Genomic DNA, 17,769 nt, shown 5'->3' with positions numbered 1-17,769 from the left:
TGAGCCTAAACAGTGTGGTAAGTCTTTAGGTGATGGCTATTGTGTCTGTTTGACCTCTTCCAAATGTCTGTGCTGGCAATAAAAAGAAAAAGTTTCCAATTTAAATAGCTAGAGAATAAAAATAATTTGCCAGTAATGTGAAAAAACCTACAGCACCTGGTGTTCCCAGGTGGTCTCCCACCCAAGTACTAACCAGGCCCAACACTGCTTAGCTTCCAAGATCAGACGAGATTAGGCCTATCCAATGTGGTATGGCTGTAGGTGAGATACAAGCACTTTTTTGCCCTCTTCTACTTCTATCACCAGGTAAGCTAATAAAAAAGTTTCCTAACTGTATTGGCTTACTTAAAAAAAAATCATGTGTTGGTAATGTAAAAAGACCTACAGGACATGATATTAGCAGGGGGTCTTAAATTAAACTACTAAACAGGCTCAACACTGTTTAGCTGCCAAAAGCAGTTGGAATTGGGCCTAAACAGTGTGGTAAGTCTTTATGTGATGGCTATTGTGTCTGTTTGACCTCTTCCAAATGTCTGTACTGGCAATAAAAAGAAAAAGTTTCCAATTTAAATAGCTAGAGAATAAAAACAATTTGCCTGTAATGTGAAAAAACCTACAGCACATGGTGTTCCTTTGTGGTCTCCCACCTAAGTACTAACCAGGACCAACACTGCTTAGCTTCCAAGATCAGACGAGATTGGGCCTATCCAATGTGGAATGGCTGTAGGTGAGTTAAAGCCACTTTTTTGCCCTCTTCTACTTCTATTACCAGGTAAGCTAATACAAAAGTTTCCTAACTGTATTGGCTTACTGAAAAAAATCATGTGTTGGTAATGTAAAAAGACCTACAGGACATGATATTAGCAGGGGGTCTTAAATTAAACTACAAAAGAGGCTCAACACTATTTAGCTGCCAAAAGCAGTTGGAATTGAGCCTAAACATTGTGGTAAGTCTTTAGGTGATGGCTATTGTGTCTGTTTGACCTCTTCCAAATGTCTGTGCTGGCAATAAAATGAAAAAGTTTCCAATATAAATAGCTAGAGAATAAAAACAATTTGCCAGTAATGTGAAAAAACCTACAGCACCTGGTGTTCCCATGTGGTCTCCCACCCAAGTACTAACCAGGTCCAACACTGCTTAGCTTATAAGTCCAGATGAGATTGGGCCTATCCAATGTGGTATGGCTGTAGGTGAGATACAGGCACTTATTTGCCCTTTTCTACTTCTATCACCAGGTAAGCTAATAAAAAAGTTTCCTAACTGTATTGGCTTACTGAAAAAAATCATGTGTTGGTAATGTAAAAAGACCTACAGGACATGATATTAGCAGGGGGTCTTAAATTAAACTACAAAAGAGGCTCAACACTGTTTAGCTGCCAAAAGCAGTTGGAATTGAGCCTAAACAGTGTGGTAAGTCTTTAGGTGATGGCTATTGTGTCTGTTTGACCTCTTCCAAATGTCTGTGCTGGCAATAAAAAGAAAAAGTTTCCAATTTAAATAGCTAGAGAATAAAAACAATTTGCCTGTAATGTGAAAAAACCTACAGCACTTGGCGTTCCCATGTGGTCTCCCACCCAAGTACTAACCAGGCCCAACACTGCTTAGCTTCCAAGATCAGACGAGATGGGGCCTATCCAATGTGGAATGGCTGTAGGTGAGTTAAAGCCACTTTTTTGCCCTCTTCTACTTCTATTACCAGGTAAGCTAATACAAAAGTTTCCTAACTGTATTGGCTTACTGAAAAAAATCATGTGTTGGTAATGTAAAAAGACCTACAGGACATGATATTAGCAGGGGGTCTTAAATTAAACTACTAAAGAGGCTCAACACTGTTTAGCTGCCAAAAGCAGTTGGAATTGGGCCTAAACAGTGTGGTAAGTCTTTAGGTGATGGCTATTGTGTCTGTTTGACCTCTTCCAAATGTCTGTACTGGCAATAAAAAGAAAAAGTTTCCAATTTAAATAGCTAGAGAATAAAAACAATTTGCCAGTAATGTGAAAAAACCTACAGCACCTGGTGTTCCCATGTGGTCTCCCACCCAAGTACTAACCAGGCCCAACACTGCTTAGCTTCCAAGATCAGACGAGATTGGGCCTATCCAATGTGGTATGGCTGTAGGTGAGATACAGGCACTTTTTTGCCCTCTTCTACTTCTATCACCAGGTAAGCTAATAAACAGTTTCCTAACTGTATTGGCTTACTGAAAAAAATCATGTGTTGGTAATGTAAAAAGACCTACAGGACATGATATTAGCAGGGGGTCTTAAATTAAACTACTAAAGAGGATCAACTCTGTTTAGCTGCCAAAAGCAGTTGGAATTGGGCCTAAACAGTGTAGTAAGTCTTTAGGTGATGGCTATTGTGTCTGTTTGACCTCTTCCAAATGTCTGTACTGGCAATAAAAAGAAAAAGTTTCCAATTTAAATAGCTAGAGAATAAAAACAATTTGCCTGTAATGTAAAAAAACCTACAGCACCTGGTGTTCCCATGTGGTCTCCCACCCAAGTACTAACCAGGCCCAACACTGCTTAGCTTCCAAGATCAGACGAGATTGGGCCTATCCAATGTGGTATGGCTGTAGGTGAGATACAGGCACTTTTTTGCCCTCTTCTACTTCTATCACCAGGTAAGCTAATACAAAAGTTTCCTAACTGTATTGGCTTACTGAAAAAAATCATGTGTTGGTAATGTAAAAAGACCTACAGGACATGATATTAGCAGGGGGTCTTAAATTAAACTACTAAAGAGGCTCAACACTGTTTAGCTGCCAAAAGCAGTTGGAATTGGGCCTAAACAGTGTGGTAAGTCTTTAGGTGATGGCTATTGTGTCTGTTTGACCTCTTCCAAATGTCTGTACTGGCAATAAAAAGAAAAAGTTTCCAATTTAAATAGCTAGAGAATAAAAACAATTTGCCTGTAATGTGAAAAAACCTACAGCACCTGGTGTTCCCATGTGGTCTCCCACCCAAGTACTAACCAGGCCCAACACTGCTTAGCTTCCAAGATCAGACGAGATTGGGCCTATCCAATGTGGTATGGCTGTAGGTGAGATGCAGGCACTTTTTTGCCCTCTTCTACTTCTATCACCAGGTAAGCTAATAAACAGTTTCCTAACTGTATTGGCTTACTTAAAAAAAATCATGTGTTGGTAATGTAAAAAGACCTACAGGACATGATATTAGCAGGGGGTCTTAAATTAAACTACAAAAGAGGCTCAACACTGTTTAGCTGCCAAAAGCAGTTGGAATTGGGCCTAAACAGTGTGGTAAGTCTGTAGGTGATGGCTATTGTGTCTGTTTGACCTCTTCCAAATGTCTGTGCTGGCAATAAAAAGAAAAAGTTTCCAATTTAAATAGCTAGAGAATAAAAACAATTTGCCTGTAATGTGAAAAAACCTACAGCACCTGGTGTTCCCATGTGGTCTCCCACCCAAGTACTAACCATGCCCAACACTGCTTAGCTTCCAAGATCAGACGAGATTGGGCCTATCCAATGTGGTATGGCTGTAGGTGAGATACAGGCACTTTTTTGCCCTCTTCTACTTCTATCACCAGGTAAGCTAATACAAAAGTTTCCTAACTGTATTGGCTTACTGAAAAAAATCATGTGTTGGTAATGTAAAAAGACCTACAGGACATGATATTAGCAGGGGTCTTAAATTAAACTACTAAAGAGGCTCAACACTGTTTAGCTGCCAAAAGCAGTTGGAATTGGGCCTAAACAGTGTGGTAAGTCTTTAGGTGATGGCTATTGTGTCTGTTTGACCTCTTCCAAATGTCTGTACTGGCAATAAAAAGAAAAAGTTTCCAATTTAAATAGCTAGAGAATAAAAACAATTTGCCTGTAATGTGAAAAAACCTACAGCACCTGGTGTTCCCATGTGGTCTCCCACCCAAGTACTAACCAGGCCCAACACTGCTTAGCTTCCAAGATCAGACGAGATTGGGCCTATCCAATGTGGTATGGCTGTAGGTGAGATGCAGGCACTTTTTTGCCCTCTTCTACTTCTATCACCAGGTAAGCTAATAAACAGTTTCCTAACTGTATTGGCTTACTTAAAAAAAATCATGTGTTGGTAATGTAAAAAGACCTACAGGACATGATATTAGCAGGGGGTCTTAAATTAAACTACAAAAGAGGCTCAACACTGTTTAGCTGCCAAAAGCAGTTGGAATTGGGCCTAAACAGTGTGGTAAGTCTGTAGGTGATGGCTATTGTGTCTGTTTGACCTCTTCCAAATGTCTGTGCTGGCAATAAAAAGAAAAAGTTTCCAATTTAAATAGCTAGAGAATAAAAACAATTTGCCTGTAATGTGAAAAAACCTACAGCACCTGGTGTTCCCATGTGGTCTCCCACCCAAGTACTAACCATGCCCAACACTGCTTAGCTTCCAAGATCAGACGAGATTGGGCCTATCCAATGTGGTATGGCTGTAGGTGAGATACAGGCACTTTTTTGCCCTCTTCTACTTCTATCACCAGGTAAGCTAATACAAAAGTTTCCTAACTGTATTGGCTTACTGAAAAAAATCATGTGTTGGTAATGTAAAAAGACCTACAGGACATGATATTAGCAGGGGGTCTTAAATTAAACTACTAAAGAGGCTCAACACTGTTTAGCTGCCAAAAGCAGTTGGAATTGGGCCTAAACAGTGTGGTAAGTCTTTAGGTGATGGCTATTGTGTCTGTTTGACCTCTTCCAAATGTCTGTACTGGCAATAAAAAGAAAAAGTTTCCAATTTAAATAGCTAGAGAATAAAAACAATTTGCCAGTAATGTGAAAAAACCTACAGCACCTGGTGTTCCCATGTGGTCTCCCACCCAAGTACTAACCAGGCCCAACACTGCTTAGCTTCCAAGATCAGACGAGATTGGGCCTATCCAATGTGGTATGGCTGTAGGTGAGATACAGGCACTTTTTTGCCCTCTTCTACTTCTATCACCAGGTAAGCTAATAAACAGTTTCCTAACTGTATTGGCTTACTGAAAAAAATCATGTGTTGGTAATGTAAAAAGACCTACAGGACATGATATTAGCAGGGGGTCTTAAATTAAACTACTAAAGAGGATCAACTCTGTTTAGCTGCCAAAAGCAGTTGGAATTGGGCCTAAACAGTGTGGTAAGTCTTTAGGTGATGGCTATTGTGTCTGTTTGACCTCTTCCAAATGTCTGTACTGGCAATAAAAAGAAAAAGTTTCCAATTTAAATAGCTAGAGAATAAAAACAATTTGCCTGTAATGTAAAAAAACCTACAGCACCTGGTGTTCCCATGTGGTCTCCCACCCAAGTACTAACCAGGCCCAACACTGCTTAGCTTCCAAGATCAGACGAGATTGGGCCTATCCAATGTGGTATGGCTGTAGGTGAGATACAGGCACTTTTTTGCCCTCTTCTACTTCTATCACCAGGTAAGCTAATACAAAAGTTTCCTAACTGTATTGGCTTACTGAAAAAAATCATGTGTTGGTAATGTAAAAAGACCTACAGGACATGATATTAGCAGGGGGTCTTAAATTAAACTACTAAAGAGGCTCAACACTGTTTAGCTGCCAAAAGCAGTTGGAATTGGGCCTAAACAGTGTGGTAAGTCTTTAGGTGATGGCTATTGTGTCTGTTTGACCTCTTCCAAATGTCTGTACTGGCAATAAAAAGAAAAAGTTTCCAATTTAAATAGCTAGAGAATAAAAACAATTTGCCTGTAATGTAAAAAAACCTACAGCACCTGGTGTTCCCATGTGGTCTCCCACCCAAGTACTAACCAGGCCCAACACTGCTTAGCTTCCAAGATCAGACGAGATTGGGCCTATCCAATGTGGTATGGCTGTAGGTGAGATACAGGCACTTTTTTGCCCTCTTCTACTTCTATCACCAGGTAAGCTAATACAAAAGTTTCCTAACTGTATTGGCTTACTGAAAAAAATCATGTGTTGGTAATGTAAAAAGACCTACAGGACATGATATTAGCAGGGGGTCTTAAATTAAACTACTAAAGAGGCTCAACACTGTTTAGCTGCCAAAAGCAGTTGGAATTGGGCCTAAACAGTGTGGTAAGTCTTTAGGTGATGGCTATTGTGTCTGTTTGACCTCTTCCAAATGTCTGTACTGGCAATAAAAAGAAAAAGTTTCCAATTTAAATAGCTAGAGAATAAAAACAATTTGCCTGTAATGTGAAAAAACCTACAGCACCTGGTGTTCCCATGTGGTCTCCCACCCAAGTACTAACCAGGCCCAACACTGCTTAGCTTCCAAGATCAGACGAGATTGGGCCTATCCAATGTGGTATGGCTGTAGGTGAGATGCAGGCACTTTTTTGCCCTCTTCTACTTCTATCACCAGGTAAGCTAATAAACAGTTTCCTAACTGTATTGGCTTACTTAAAAAAAATCATGTGTTGGTAATGTAAAAAGACCTACAGGACATGATATTAGCAGGGGGTCTTAAATTAAACTACAAAAGAGGCTCAACACTGTTTAGCTGCCAAAAGCAGTTGGAATTGGGCCTAAACAGTGTGGTAAGTCTGTAGGTGATGGCTATTGTGTCTGTTTGACCTCTTCCAAATGTCTGTGCTGGCAATAAAAAGAAAAAGTTTCCAATTTAAATAGCTAGAGAATAAAAACAATTTGCCTGTAATGTGAAAAAACCTACAGCACCTGGTGTTCCCATGTGGTCTCCCACCCAAGTACTAACCATGCCCAACACTGCTTAGCTTCCAAGATCAGACGAGATTGGGCCTATCCAATGTGGTATGGCTGTAGGTGAGATACAGGCACTTTTTTGCCCTCTTCTACTTCTATCACCAGGTAAGCTAATACAAAAGTTTCCTAACTGTATTGGCTTACTGAAAAAAATCATGTGTTGGTAATGTAAAAAGACCTACAGGACATGATATTAGCAGGGGTCTTAAATTAAACTACTAAAGAGGCTCAACACTGTTTAGCTGCCAAAAGCAGTTGGAATTGGGCCTAAACAGTGTGGTAAGTCTTTAGGTGATGGCTATTGTGTCTGTTTGACCTCTTCCAAATGTCTGTACTGGCAATAAAAAGAAAAAGTTTCCAATTTAAATAGCTAGAGAATAAAAACAATTTGCCTGTAATGTGAAAAAACCTACAGCACCTGGTGTTCCCATGTGGTCTCCCACCCAAGTACTAACCAGGCCCAACACTGCTTAGCTTCCAAGATCAGACAAGATTGGGCCTATCCAATGTGGTATGGCTGTAGGTGAGATACAGGCACTTTTTTGCCCTCTTCTACTTCTATCACCAGGTAAGCTAATAAAAAAGTTTCCTAACTGTATTGGCTTAATGAAAAATATCATGTGTTGGTAATGTAAAAAGACCTACAGGACATGATATTAGCAGGGGGTCTTAAATTAAACTACTAAAGAGGCTCAACACTGTTTAGCTGCCAAAAGCAGTTGGAATTGGGCCTAAACAGTGTGGTAAGTCTTTAGGTGATGGCTATTGTGTCTGTTTGACCTCTTCCACATGTCTGTACTGGCAATAAAAAGAAAAAGTTTCCAATTTAAATAGCTAGAGAATAAAAACAATTTGCCTGTAATGTGAAAAAACCTACAGCACCTGGTGTTCCCATGTAGTCTCCCAGCCAAGTACTAACCAGGCCCAACACTGCTTAGCTTCCAAGATCAGAAGAGATTGGGCCTATCCAATGTGGTATGGCTGTAGGTGAGATACAGGCACTTTTTTGCCCTCTTCTACTTCTATCACCAGGTAAGCTAATAAAAAAGTTTCCTAACTGTATTGGCTTACTGAAAAAAATCATGTGTTGGTAATGTAAAAAGACCTACAGGACATGATATTAGCAGGGGTCTTAAATTAAACTACTAAAGAGGCTCAACACTGTTTAGCTGCCAAAAGCAGTTGGAATTGGGCCTAAACAGTGTGGTAAGTCTTTAGGTGATGGCTATTGTGTCTGTTTGACCTCTTCCAAATGTCTGTACTGGCAATAAAAAGAAAAAGTTTCCAATTTAAATAGCTAGAGAATAAAAACAATTTGCCTGTAATGTGAAAAAACCTACAGCACCTGGTGTTCCCATGTGGTCTCCCACCCAAGTACTAACCAGGCCCAACACTGCTTAGCTTCCAAGATCAGACAAGATTGGGCATATCCAATGTGGTATGGTTGTAGGTGAGATACAAGCACTTTTTTTCCCTCTTCTACTTCTATCACCAGGTAAGCTAATAAAAAAGTTTCCTAACTGTATTGGCTTAATGAAAAATATCATGTGTTGGTAATGTAAAAAGACCTACAGGACATGATATTAGCAGGGGGTCTTAAATTAAACTACTAAAGAGGCTCAACACTGTTTAGCTGCCAAAAGCAGTTGGAATTGGGCCTAAACAGTGTGGTAAGTCTTTAGGTGATGGCTATTGTGTCTGTTTACCTCTTCCACATGTCTGTACTGGCAATAAAAAGAAAAAGTTTCCAATTTAAATAGCTAGAGAATAAAAACAATTTGCCTGTAATGTGAAAAAACCTACAGCACCTGGTGTTCCCATGTGGTCTCCCACCCAAGTACTAACCAGGCCCAACACTGCTTAGCTTCCAAGATCAGACGAGATTGGGCCTTTCCAATGTGGTATGGCTGTAGGTGAGGTACAGGCACTTTTGTGCCCTCTTCTACTTCTATCACCAGGTAAGCTAATAAACAGTTTCCTAACTGTATTGGCTTACTGAAAAAAATCATGTGTTGGTAATGTAAAAAGACCTACAGGACATGATATTAGCAGGGGGTCTTAAATTAAACTACTAAAGAGGATCAACTCTGTCTAGCTGCCAAAAGCAGTTGGAATTGGGCCTAAACAGTGTGGTAAGTCTTTAGGTGATGGCTATTGTGTCTGTTTGACCTCTTCCAAATGTCTGTACTGGCAATAAAAGGAAAAAGTTTCCAATTTAAATAGCTAGAGAATAAAAACAATTTGCCTGTAATGTGAAAAAACCTACAGCACCTGGTGTTCCCATGTGGTCTCCCACCCAAGTACTAACCAGGCCCAACACTGCTTAGCTTCCAAGATCAGACGAGATTGGGCCTATCCAATGTGGTATGGCTGTAGGTGAAATACAGGCACTTTTTTGCCCTCTTCTACTTCTATCACCAGGTAAGCTAATAAAAAAGTTTCCTAACTGTATTGGCTTACTGAAAAAAATCATGTGTTGGTAATGTAAAAAGACCTACAGGACATGATATTAGCAGGGGGTCTTAAATTAAACTACTAAAGAGGCTCAACACTATTTAGCTGCCAAAAGCAGTTGGAATTGAGCCTAAACAATGTGGTAAGTCTTTAGGTGATGGCTAGTGTGTCTGTTTGACCTCTTCCAAATGTCTGTGCTGGCAATAAAAAGAAAAAGTTTCCAATATAAATAGCTAGAGAATAAAAAAAATTTGCCAGTAATGTGAAAAAACCTACAGCACCTGGTGTTCCCAGGTGGTCTCCCACCCAAGTACTAACCAGGCCCAACACTGCTTAGTTTCCAAGATCAGACGAGATTGGGCCTATCCAATGTGGTATGGCTATAGGTGAAATACAGGCACTTTTTTGCCCTCTTCTACTTCTATCACCAGGTAAGCTAATACAAAAGTTTCCTAACTGTATTGGCTTACTGAAAAAAATCATGTGTTGGTAAAGTAAAAAGACCTACAGGACATGATATTAGCAGGGGGTCTTAAATTAAACTACAAAAGAGGCTCAACACTGTTTAGCTGCCAAAAGCAGTTGGAATTGAGCCTAAACAGTGTGGTAAGTCTTTAGGTGATGGCTATTGTGTCTGTTTGACCTCTTCCAAATGTCTGTGCTGGCAATAAAAAGAAAAAGTTTCCAATTTAAATAGCTAGAGAATAAAAATAATTTGCCAGTAATGTGAAAAAACCTACAGCACCTGGTGTTCCCAGGTGGTCTCCCACCCAAGTACTAACCAGGCCCAACACTGCTTAGCTTCCAAGATCAGACGAGATTGGGCCTATCCAATGTGGTATGGCTGTAGGTGAGATACAGGCACTTTTTTGCCCTCTTCTACTTCTATCACCAGGTAAGCTAATAAAAAAGTTTCCTAACTGTATTGGCTTACTTAAAAAAAATCATGTGTTGGTAATGTAAAAAGACCTACAGGACATGATATTAGCAGGGGGTCTTAAATTAAACTACTAAACAGGCTCAACACTGTTTAGCTGCCAAAAGCAGTTGGAATTGGGCCTAAACAGTGTGGTAAGTCTTTATGTGATGGCTATTGTGTCTGTTTGACCTCTTCCAAATGTCTGTACTGGCAATAAAAAGAAAAAGTTTCCAATTTAAATAGCTAGAGAATAAAAACAATTTGCCTGTAATGTGAAAAAACCTACAGCATCTGGTGTTCCCATGTGGTCTCCCACCCAAGTACTAACCAGGCCCAACACTGCTTAGCTTCCAAGATCAGACGAGATTGGGCCTATCCAATGTGGAATGGCTGTAGGTGAGTTAAAACCACTTTTTTGCCCTATTCTACTTCTATTACCAGGTAAGCTAATACAAAAGTTTCCTAACTGTATTGGCTTACTGAAAAAAATCATGTGTTGGTAATGTAAAAAGACCTACAGGACATGATATTAGCAGGGGGTCTTAAATTAAACTACTAAAGAGGCTCAACACTGTTTAGCTGCCAAAAGCAGTTGGAATTGAGCCTAAACATTGTGGTAAGTCTTTAGGTGATGGCTATTGTGTCTGTTTGACCTCTTCCAAATGTCTGTGCTGGCAATAAAATGAAAAAGTTTCCAATATAAATAGCTAGAGAATAAAAACAATTTGCCAGTAATGTGAAAAAACCTACAGCACCTGGTGTTCCCATGTGGTCTCCCACCCAAGTACTAACCAGGCCCAACACTGCTTAGCTTATAAGTTCAGATGAGATTGGGCCTATCCAATGTGGTATGACTGTAGGTGAGATACAGGCACTTATTTGCCCTCTTCTACTTCTATCACCAGGTAAGCTAATAAAAAAGTTTCCTAACTGTATTGGCTTACTGAAAAAAATCATGTGTTGGTAATGTAAAAAGACCTACAGGACATGATATTAGCAGGGGGTCTTAAATTAAACTACTAAACAGGCTCAACACTGTTTAGCTGCCAAAAGCAGTTGGAATTGGGCCTAAACAGTGTGGTAAGTCTTTATGTGATGGCTATTGTGTCTGTTTGACCTCTTCCAAATGTCTGTACTGGCAATAAAAAGAAAAAGTTTCCAATTTAAATAGCTAGAGAATAAAAACAATTTGCCTGTAATGTGAAAAAACCTACAGCACCTGGTGTTCCCATGTGGTCTCCCACCCAAGTACTAACCAGGCCCAACACTGCTTAGCTTTCAAGATCAGACGAGATTGGGCCTATCCAATGTGGAATGGCTGTAGGTGAGTTAAAGCCACTTTTTTGCCCTCTTCTACTTCTATTACCAGGTAAGCTAATACAAAAGTTTCCTAACTGTATTGGCTTACTGAAAAAAATCATGTGTTGGTAATGTAAAAAGACCTACAGGACATGATATTAGCAGGGGGTCTTAAATTAAACTACAAAAGAGGCTCAACACTGTTTAGCTGCCAAAAGCAGTTGGAATTGAGCCTAAACATTGTGGTAAGTCTTTAGGTGATGGCTATTGTGTCTGTTTGACCTCTTCCAAATGTCTGTGCTGGCAATAAAATGAAAAAGTTTCCAATATAAATAGCTAGAGAATAAAAACAATTTGCCAGTAATGTGAAAAAACCTACAGCACCTGGTGTTCCCATGTGGTCTCCCACCCAAGTACTAACCAGGCCCAACACTGCTTAGCTTATAAGTTCAGATGAGATTGGGCCTATCCAATGTGGTATGGCTGTAGGTGAGATACAGGCACTTATTTGCCCTCTTCTACTTCTATCACCAGGTAAGCTAATAAAAAAGTTTCCTAACTGTATTGGCTTACTGAAAAAAATCATGTGTTGGTAATGTAAAAAGACCTACAGGACATGATATTAGCAGGGGGTCTTAAATTAAACTACAAAAGAGGCTCAACACTGTTTAGCTGCAAAAAGCAGTTGGAATTGAGCCTAAACAGTGTGGTAAGTCTTTAGGTGATGGCTATTGTGTCTGTTTGACCTCTTCCAAATGTCTGTGCTGGCAATAAAAAGAAAAAGTTTCCAATTTAAATAGCTAGAGAATAAAAACAATTTGCCTGTAATGTGAAAAAACCTACAGCACCTGGTGTTCCCATGTGGTCTCCCACCCAAGTACTAACCAGGCCCAACACTGCTTAGCTTCCAAGATCAGACAAGATTGGGCCTATCCAATGTGGTATGGCTGTAGGTGAGATACAGGCACTTTTTTGCCCTCTTCTACTTCTATCACCAGGTAAGCTAATAAAAAAGTTTCCTAACTGTATTGGCTTAATGAAAAATATCATGTGTTGGTAATGTAAAAAGACCTACAGGACATGATATTAGCAGGGGGTCTTAAATTAAACTACTAAAGAGGCTCAACACTGTTTAGCTGCCAAAAGCAGTTGGAATTTGGCCTAAACAGTGTGGTAAGTCTTTAGGTGATGGCTATTGTGTCTGTTTGACCTCTTCCACATGTCTGTACTGGCAATAAAAAGAAAAAGTTTCCAATTTAAATAGCTAGAGAATAAAAACAATTTGCCTGTAATGTGAAAAAACTGACAGCACCTGGTGTTCCCATGTAGTCTCCCACCCAAGTACTAACCAGGCCCAACACTGCTTAGCTTCCAAGATCAGACGAGATTGGGCCTATCCAATGTGGTATGGCTGTAGGTGAGATACAGGCACTTTTTTGCCCTCTTCTACTTCTATCACCAAGTAAGCTAATAAAAAAGTTTCCTAACTGTATTGGCTTACTGAAAAAAATCATGTGTTGGTAATGTAAAAAGACCTACAGGACATGATATTAGCAGGGGTCTTAAATTAAACTACTAAAGAGGCTCAACACTGTTTAGCTGCCAAAAGCAGTTGGAATTGGGCCTAAACAGTGTGGTAAGTCTTTAGGTGATGGCTATTGTGTCTGTTTGACCTCTTCCAAATGTCTGTACTGGCAATAAAAAGAAAAAGTTTCCAATTTAAATAGCTAGAGAATAAAAACAATTTGCCTGTAATGTAAAAAAACCTACAGTACCTGGTGTTCCCATGTGGTCTCCCACCCAAGTACTAACCAGGCCCAACACTGCTTAGCTTCCAAGATCAGACAAGATTGGGCCTATCCAATGTGGTATGGCTGTAGGTGAGATACAGGCACTTTTTTGCCCTCTTCTACTTCTATCACCAGGTAAGCTAATAAAAAAGTTTCCTAACTGTATTGGCTTAATGAAAAATATCATGTGTTGGTAATGTAAAAAGACCTACAGGACATGATATTAGCAGGGGGTCTTAAATTAAACTACTAAAGAGGCTCAACACTGTTTAGCTGCCAAAAGCAGTTGGAATTGGGCCTAAACAGTGTGGTAAGTCTTTAGGTGATGGCTATTGTGTCTGTTTGACCTCTTCCACATGTCTGTACTGGCAATAAAAAGAAAAAGTTTCCAATTTAAATAGCTAGAGAATAAAAACAATTTGCCAGTAATGTGAAAAAACCTACAGCACCTGGTGTTCCCATGTGGTCTCCCACCCAAGTACTAACCAGGCCCAACACTGCTTAGCTTCCAAGATCAGACGAGATTGGGCCTATCCAATGTGGTATAGCTGTAGGTGAGATACAGGCACTTTTTTGCCCTCTTCTACTTCTATCACCAGGTAAGCTAATAAAAAAGTTTCCTAACTGTATTGGCTTACTGAAAAAAATCATGTGTTGGTAATGTAAAAAGACCTACAGGACATGATATTAGCAGGGAGTCTTAAATTAAACTACTAAAGAGGCCCAACACTGTTTAGCTGCCAAAAGCAGTTGGAATTGGGCCTAAACAGTGTGGTAAGTCTTTAGGTGATGGCTATTGTGTCTGTTTGACCTCTTCCAAATGTCTGTACTGGCAATAAAAAGAAAAAGTTTCCAATTTAAATAGCTAGAGAATAAAAACAATTTGCCTGTAATGTGAAAAAACCTACAGCACCTGGTGTTCCCATGTGGTCTCCCACCCAAGTACTAACCAGGCCCAACACTGCTTAGCTTCCAAGATCAGACGAGATTGGGCCTATCCAATGTGGTATGGCTGTAGGTGAGTTAAAGGCACTTTTTTGCCCTCTTCTACTTCTATCACCAGGTAAGCTAATACAAAAGTTTCCTAACTGTATTGGCTTACTGAAAAAAATCATGTGTTGGTAATGTAAAAAGACCTACAGGACATGATATTAGCAGGGGGTCTTAAATTAAACTACAAAAGAGGCTCAACACTGTTTAGCTGCCAAAAGCAGTTGGAATTGAGCCTAAACAGTGTGGTAAGTCTTTAGGTGATGGCTATTGTGTCTGTTTGACCTCTTCCAAATGTCTGTGCTGGCAATAAAAAGAAAAAGTTTCCAATATAAATAGCTAGAGAATAAAAACAATTTGCCTGTAATGTGAAAAAACCTACAGCACCTGGTGTTCCCATGTGGTCTCCCACCCAAGTACTAACCAGGACTAACACTGCTTAGCTTCCAAGAACAGACGAGATTGGGCCTATCCAATGTGGTATGGCTGTAGGTGAAATACAGGCACTTTTTTGCCCTCTTCTACTTCTATCACAAGGTAAGCTAATAAAAAAGTTTCCTAACTGTATTGGCTTACTGAAAAAAATCATGTGTTGGTAATGTAAAAAGACCTACAGGACATGATATTAGCAGGGGGTCTTAAATTAAACTACTAAAGAGGCTCAACACTGTTTAGCTGCCAAAAGCAGTTGGAATTGAGCCTAAACAGTGTGGTAATTCTTTAGGTGATGGCTAGTGTGTCTGTTTGACCTCTTCCAAATGTCTGTGCTGGCAATAAAAAGAAAAAGTTTCCAATATAAATAGCTAGAGAATAAAAACAATTTGCCAGTAATGTGAAAAAACCTACAGCTCCTGGTGTTCCCAGGTGGTCTCCCACCCAAGTACTAACCAGGCCCAACACTGCTTAGCTTCCAAGATCAGACGATATTGGGCCTATCCAACGTGGTATGGCTGTAGGTGAAATACAGGCACTTTTTTGCCCTCTTCTACTTCTATCACAAGGTAAGCTAATAAAAAAGTTTCCTAACTGTATTGGCTTACTGAAAAAATCATGTGTTGGTAATGTAAAAAGACCTACAGGACATGATATTAGCAGGGGGTCTTAAATTAAACTACTAAAGAGGCTCAACACTGTTTAGCTGCCAAAAGCAGTTGGAATTGAGCCTAAACAGTGTGGTAATTCTTTAGGTGATGGCTAGTGTGTCTGTTTGACCTCTTCCAAATGTCTGTGCTGGCAATAAAAAGAAAAAGTTTCCAATATAAATAGCTAGAGAATAAAAACAATTTGCCAGTAATGTGAAAAAACCTACAGCTCCTGGTGTTCCCAGGTGGTCTCCCACCCAAGAACTAACCAGGCCCAACACTGCTTAGCTTCCAAGATCTGACGATATTGGGCCTATCCAACGTGGTATGGCTGTAGGTGAAATACAGGCACTTTTTTGCCCTCTTCTACTTCTATCACCAGGTAAGCTAATACAAAAGTTTCCTAACTGTATTGGCTTACTGAAAAAAATCATGTGTTGGTAAAGTAAAAAGACCTACAGGACATGATATTAGCAGGGGGTCTTAAATTAAACTACAAAAGAGGCTCAACACTGTTTAGCTGCCAAAAGCAGTTGGAATTGAGCCTAAACAGTGTGGTAAGTCTTTAGGTGATGGCTATTGTGTCTGTTTGACCTCTTCCAAATGTCTGTGCTGGCAATAAAAAGAAAAAGTTTCCAATTTAAATAGCTAGAGAATAAAAATAATTTGCCAGTAATGTGAAAAAACCTACAGCACCTGGTGTTCCCAGGTGGTCTCCCACCCAAGTACTAACCAGGCCCAACACTGCTTAGCTTCCAAGATCAGACGAGATTGGGCCTATCCAATGTGGTATGGCTGTAGGTGAGATACAGGCACTTTTTTGCCCTCTTCTACTTCTATCACCAGGTAAGCTAATAAAAAAGTTTCCTAACTGTATTGGCTTACTTAAAAAAAATCATGTGTTGGTAATGTAAAAAGACCTACAGGACATGATATTAGCAGGGGGTCTTAAATTAAACTACTAAACAGGCTCAACACTGTTTAGCTGCCAAAAGCAGTTGGAATTGGGCCTAAACAGTGTGGTAAGTCTTTATGTGATGGCTATTGTGTCTGTTTGACCTCTTCCAAATGTCTGTACTGGCAATAAAAAGAAAAAGTTTCCAATTTAAATAGCTATAGAATAAAAACAATTTGCCTGTAATGTGAAAAAACCTACAGCACCTGGTGTTCCCATGTGGTCTCCCACCCAAGTACTAACCAGGCCCAACACTGCTTAGCTTCCAAGATCAGACGAGATTGGGCCTATCCAATGTGGAATGGCTGTAGATGAGTTAAAGCCACTTTTTTGCCCTCTTCTACTTCTATTACCAGGTAAGCTAATACAAAAGTTTCCTAACTGTATTGGCTTACTGAAAAAAATCATGTGTTGGTAATGTAAAAAGACCTACAGGACATGATATTAGCAGGGGGTCTTAAATTAAACTACAAAAGAGGCTCAACACTGTTTAGCTGCCAAAAGCAGTTGGAATTGAGCCTAAACATTGTGGTAAGTCTTTAGGTGATGGCTATTGTGTCTGTTTGACCTCTTCCAAATGTCTGTGCTGGCAATAAAATGAAAAAGTTTCCAATATAAATAGCTAGAGAATAAAAACAATTTGCCAGTAATGTGAAAAAACCTACAGCACCTGGTGTTCCCATGTGGTCTCCCACCCAAGTACTAACCAGGCCCAACACTGCTTAGCTTCCAAGATCAGACGAGATTGGGCCTATCCAATGTGGTATGGCTGTAGGTGAGATACACGCACTTTTTTGCCCTCTTCTACTTCTATCACCAGGTAAGCTAATACAAAAGTTTCCTAACTGTATTGGCTTACTGAAAAAAATCATGTGTTGGTAATGTAAAAAGACCTACAGGACATGATATTAGCAGGGGGTCTTAAATTAAACTACAAAAGAGGCTCAACACTGTTTAGCTGCCAAAAGCAGTTGGAATTGAGCCTAAACAGTGTGGTAAGTCTTTAGGTGATGGCTAGTGTGTCTGTTTGACCTCTTCCAAATGTCTGTGCTGGCAATAAAAAGAAAAAGTTTCCAATATAAATAGCTAGAGAATAAAAACAATTTGCCAGTAATGTGAAAAAACCTACAGCACCTGGTGTTCCCAGGTGGTCTCCCACCCAAGTACTAACCAGGCCCAACACTGCTTAGCTTCCAAGATCAGACGAGATTGGGCCTATCCAATGTGGTATGGCTGTAGGTGAAATACAGGCACTTTTTTGCCCTCTTCTACTTCTATCACCAGGTAAGCTAATACAAAAGTTTCCTAACTGTATTGGCTTACTGAAAAAAATCATGTGTTGGTAAAGTAAAAAGACCTACAGGACATGATATTAGCAGGGGGTCTTAAATTAAACTACAAAAGAGGCTCAACACTGTTTAGCTGCCAAAAGCAGTTGGAATTGAGCCTAAACAGTGTGGTAAGTCTTTAGGTGATGGCTATTGTGTCTGTTTGACCTCTTCCAAATGTCTGTGCTGGCAATAAAAAGAAAAAGTTTCCAATTTAAATAGCTAGAGAATAAAAATAATTTGCCAGTAATGTGAA

The 17,769-nt window shown here is 39.7% G+C and overlaps 31 non-coding genes and 7 pseudogenes across 31 annotated transcripts; all 38 read right to left on the bottom strand.

The window, feature by feature from the left end:
• Window positions 1-144: 144 nt before the first annotated feature.
• LOC146014533 (5S ribosomal RNA) lies at window positions 145-263 on the bottom strand. The gene has a single exon (XR_014447484.1). It is a non-coding gene; the product is annotated as a 5S ribosomal RNA (ribosomal RNA).
• A 347-nt stretch (window positions 264-610) lies between these two features.
• Window positions 611-729, bottom strand: LOC146011419 (5S ribosomal RNA; annotated as a pseudogene).
• A 345-nt stretch (window positions 730-1,074) lies between these two features.
• On the bottom strand, window positions 1,075-1,193 carry LOC146011078 (5S ribosomal RNA; annotated as a pseudogene).
• A 345-nt stretch (window positions 1,194-1,538) lies between these two features.
• On the bottom strand, window positions 1,539-1,657 carry LOC146011270 (5S ribosomal RNA; annotated as a pseudogene).
• A 345-nt stretch (window positions 1,658-2,002) lies between these two features.
• LOC146012918 (5S ribosomal RNA) lies at window positions 2,003-2,121 on the bottom strand. Its single transcript, XR_014445911.1, has one exon. It is a non-coding gene; the product is annotated as a 5S ribosomal RNA (ribosomal RNA).
• A 344-nt stretch (window positions 2,122-2,465) lies between these two features.
• On the bottom strand, window positions 2,466-2,584 carry LOC146012917 (5S ribosomal RNA). The gene has a single exon (XR_014445910.1). It is a non-coding gene; the product is annotated as a 5S ribosomal RNA (ribosomal RNA).
• Window positions 2,585-2,929: 345 nt separating this feature from the next.
• On the bottom strand, window positions 2,930-3,048 carry LOC146012916 (5S ribosomal RNA). Its single transcript, XR_014445909.1, has one exon. It is a non-coding gene; the product is annotated as a 5S ribosomal RNA (ribosomal RNA).
• Window positions 3,049-3,393: 345 nt separating this feature from the next.
• On the bottom strand, window positions 3,394-3,512 carry LOC146016333 (5S ribosomal RNA). Its single transcript, XR_014449229.1, has one exon. It is a non-coding gene; the product is annotated as a 5S ribosomal RNA (ribosomal RNA).
• Window positions 3,513-3,856: 344 nt separating this feature from the next.
• LOC146012915 (5S ribosomal RNA) lies at window positions 3,857-3,975 on the bottom strand. The gene has a single exon (XR_014445908.1). It is a non-coding gene; the product is annotated as a 5S ribosomal RNA (ribosomal RNA).
• A 345-nt stretch (window positions 3,976-4,320) lies between these two features.
• Window positions 4,321-4,439, bottom strand: LOC146016332 (5S ribosomal RNA). The gene has a single exon (XR_014449228.1). It is a non-coding gene; the product is annotated as a 5S ribosomal RNA (ribosomal RNA).
• Window positions 4,440-4,784: 345 nt separating this feature from the next.
• LOC146012914 (5S ribosomal RNA) lies at window positions 4,785-4,903 on the bottom strand. Its single transcript, XR_014445907.1, has one exon. It is a non-coding gene; the product is annotated as a 5S ribosomal RNA (ribosomal RNA).
• A 344-nt stretch (window positions 4,904-5,247) lies between these two features.
• Window positions 5,248-5,366, bottom strand: LOC146012912 (5S ribosomal RNA). Its single transcript, XR_014445905.1, has one exon. It is a non-coding gene; the product is annotated as a 5S ribosomal RNA (ribosomal RNA).
• Window positions 5,367-5,711: 345 nt separating this feature from the next.
• LOC146012911 (5S ribosomal RNA) lies at window positions 5,712-5,830 on the bottom strand. Its single transcript, XR_014445904.1, has one exon. It is a non-coding gene; the product is annotated as a 5S ribosomal RNA (ribosomal RNA).
• Window positions 5,831-6,175: 345 nt separating this feature from the next.
• LOC146012910 (5S ribosomal RNA) lies at window positions 6,176-6,294 on the bottom strand. The gene has a single exon (XR_014445903.1). It is a non-coding gene; the product is annotated as a 5S ribosomal RNA (ribosomal RNA).
• Window positions 6,295-6,639: 345 nt separating this feature from the next.
• LOC146016331 (5S ribosomal RNA) lies at window positions 6,640-6,758 on the bottom strand. The gene has a single exon (XR_014449227.1). It is a non-coding gene; the product is annotated as a 5S ribosomal RNA (ribosomal RNA).
• A 344-nt stretch (window positions 6,759-7,102) lies between these two features.
• On the bottom strand, window positions 7,103-7,221 carry LOC146015878 (5S ribosomal RNA). Its single transcript, XR_014448786.1, has one exon. It is a non-coding gene; the product is annotated as a 5S ribosomal RNA (ribosomal RNA).
• Window positions 7,222-7,566: 345 nt separating this feature from the next.
• On the bottom strand, window positions 7,567-7,685 carry LOC146016830 (5S ribosomal RNA). The gene has a single exon (XR_014449711.1). It is a non-coding gene; the product is annotated as a 5S ribosomal RNA (ribosomal RNA).
• Window positions 7,686-8,029: 344 nt separating this feature from the next.
• LOC146016069 (5S ribosomal RNA) lies at window positions 8,030-8,148 on the bottom strand. Its single transcript, XR_014448971.1, has one exon. It is a non-coding gene; the product is annotated as a 5S ribosomal RNA (ribosomal RNA).
• Window positions 8,149-8,492: 344 nt separating this feature from the next.
• Window positions 8,493-8,611, bottom strand: LOC146013281 (5S ribosomal RNA). The gene has a single exon (XR_014446261.1). It is a non-coding gene; the product is annotated as a 5S ribosomal RNA (ribosomal RNA).
• A 344-nt stretch (window positions 8,612-8,955) lies between these two features.
• On the bottom strand, window positions 8,956-9,074 carry LOC146012909 (5S ribosomal RNA). Its single transcript, XR_014445902.1, has one exon. It is a non-coding gene; the product is annotated as a 5S ribosomal RNA (ribosomal RNA).
• A 345-nt stretch (window positions 9,075-9,419) lies between these two features.
• On the bottom strand, window positions 9,420-9,538 carry LOC146014052 (5S ribosomal RNA). The gene has a single exon (XR_014447011.1). It is a non-coding gene; the product is annotated as a 5S ribosomal RNA (ribosomal RNA).
• A 345-nt stretch (window positions 9,539-9,883) lies between these two features.
• Window positions 9,884-10,002, bottom strand: LOC146014294 (5S ribosomal RNA). Its single transcript, XR_014447243.1, has one exon. It is a non-coding gene; the product is annotated as a 5S ribosomal RNA (ribosomal RNA).
• Window positions 10,003-10,348: 346 nt separating this feature from the next.
• LOC146017472 (5S ribosomal RNA) lies at window positions 10,349-10,467 on the bottom strand. The gene has a single exon (XR_014450341.1). It is a non-coding gene; the product is annotated as a 5S ribosomal RNA (ribosomal RNA).
• A 345-nt stretch (window positions 10,468-10,812) lies between these two features.
• Window positions 10,813-10,931, bottom strand: LOC146017520 (5S ribosomal RNA). Its single transcript, XR_014450389.1, has one exon. It is a non-coding gene; the product is annotated as a 5S ribosomal RNA (ribosomal RNA).
• Window positions 10,932-11,276: 345 nt separating this feature from the next.
• Window positions 11,277-11,395, bottom strand: LOC146016735 (5S ribosomal RNA). The gene has a single exon (XR_014449616.1). It is a non-coding gene; the product is annotated as a 5S ribosomal RNA (ribosomal RNA).
• Window positions 11,396-11,740: 345 nt separating this feature from the next.
• On the bottom strand, window positions 11,741-11,859 carry LOC146017134 (5S ribosomal RNA). Its single transcript, XR_014450008.1, has one exon. It is a non-coding gene; the product is annotated as a 5S ribosomal RNA (ribosomal RNA).
• A 345-nt stretch (window positions 11,860-12,204) lies between these two features.
• On the bottom strand, window positions 12,205-12,323 carry LOC146015876 (5S ribosomal RNA). Its single transcript, XR_014448784.1, has one exon. It is a non-coding gene; the product is annotated as a 5S ribosomal RNA (ribosomal RNA).
• A 345-nt stretch (window positions 12,324-12,668) lies between these two features.
• On the bottom strand, window positions 12,669-12,787 carry LOC146010720 (5S ribosomal RNA; annotated as a pseudogene).
• A 344-nt stretch (window positions 12,788-13,131) lies between these two features.
• LOC146017167 (5S ribosomal RNA) lies at window positions 13,132-13,250 on the bottom strand. Its single transcript, XR_014450040.1, has one exon. It is a non-coding gene; the product is annotated as a 5S ribosomal RNA (ribosomal RNA).
• A 345-nt stretch (window positions 13,251-13,595) lies between these two features.
• On the bottom strand, window positions 13,596-13,714 carry LOC146014446 (5S ribosomal RNA). Its single transcript, XR_014447400.1, has one exon. It is a non-coding gene; the product is annotated as a 5S ribosomal RNA (ribosomal RNA).
• A 345-nt stretch (window positions 13,715-14,059) lies between these two features.
• LOC146012908 (5S ribosomal RNA) lies at window positions 14,060-14,178 on the bottom strand. Its single transcript, XR_014445901.1, has one exon. It is a non-coding gene; the product is annotated as a 5S ribosomal RNA (ribosomal RNA).
• Window positions 14,179-14,523: 345 nt separating this feature from the next.
• On the bottom strand, window positions 14,524-14,642 carry LOC146011101 (5S ribosomal RNA; annotated as a pseudogene).
• Window positions 14,643-14,987: 345 nt separating this feature from the next.
• Window positions 14,988-15,106, bottom strand: LOC146010877 (5S ribosomal RNA; annotated as a pseudogene).
• A 344-nt stretch (window positions 15,107-15,450) lies between these two features.
• Window positions 15,451-15,569, bottom strand: LOC146011329 (5S ribosomal RNA; annotated as a pseudogene).
• A 345-nt stretch (window positions 15,570-15,914) lies between these two features.
• On the bottom strand, window positions 15,915-16,033 carry LOC146014283 (5S ribosomal RNA). The gene has a single exon (XR_014447232.1). It is a non-coding gene; the product is annotated as a 5S ribosomal RNA (ribosomal RNA).
• A 346-nt stretch (window positions 16,034-16,379) lies between these two features.
• On the bottom strand, window positions 16,380-16,498 carry LOC146015961 (5S ribosomal RNA). The gene has a single exon (XR_014448868.1). It is a non-coding gene; the product is annotated as a 5S ribosomal RNA (ribosomal RNA).
• Window positions 16,499-16,843: 345 nt separating this feature from the next.
• LOC146012907 (5S ribosomal RNA) lies at window positions 16,844-16,962 on the bottom strand. The gene has a single exon (XR_014445900.1). It is a non-coding gene; the product is annotated as a 5S ribosomal RNA (ribosomal RNA).
• Window positions 16,963-17,307: 345 nt separating this feature from the next.
• On the bottom strand, window positions 17,308-17,426 carry LOC146014271 (5S ribosomal RNA). Its single transcript, XR_014447221.1, has one exon. It is a non-coding gene; the product is annotated as a 5S ribosomal RNA (ribosomal RNA).
• Window positions 17,427-17,769: the final 343 nt, after the last annotated feature.

Source organism: Crinia signifera, chromosome 6, assembly GCF_055691185.1.
Source record: "Crinia signifera chromosome 6, ASM5569118v1, whole genome shotgun sequence".
NCBI classification, from domain to species: Eukaryota; Metazoa; Chordata; class Amphibia; order Anura; family Myobatrachidae; genus Crinia; species Crinia signifera.
This window is presented reverse-complemented; position numbering and strand designations above follow the sequence as displayed.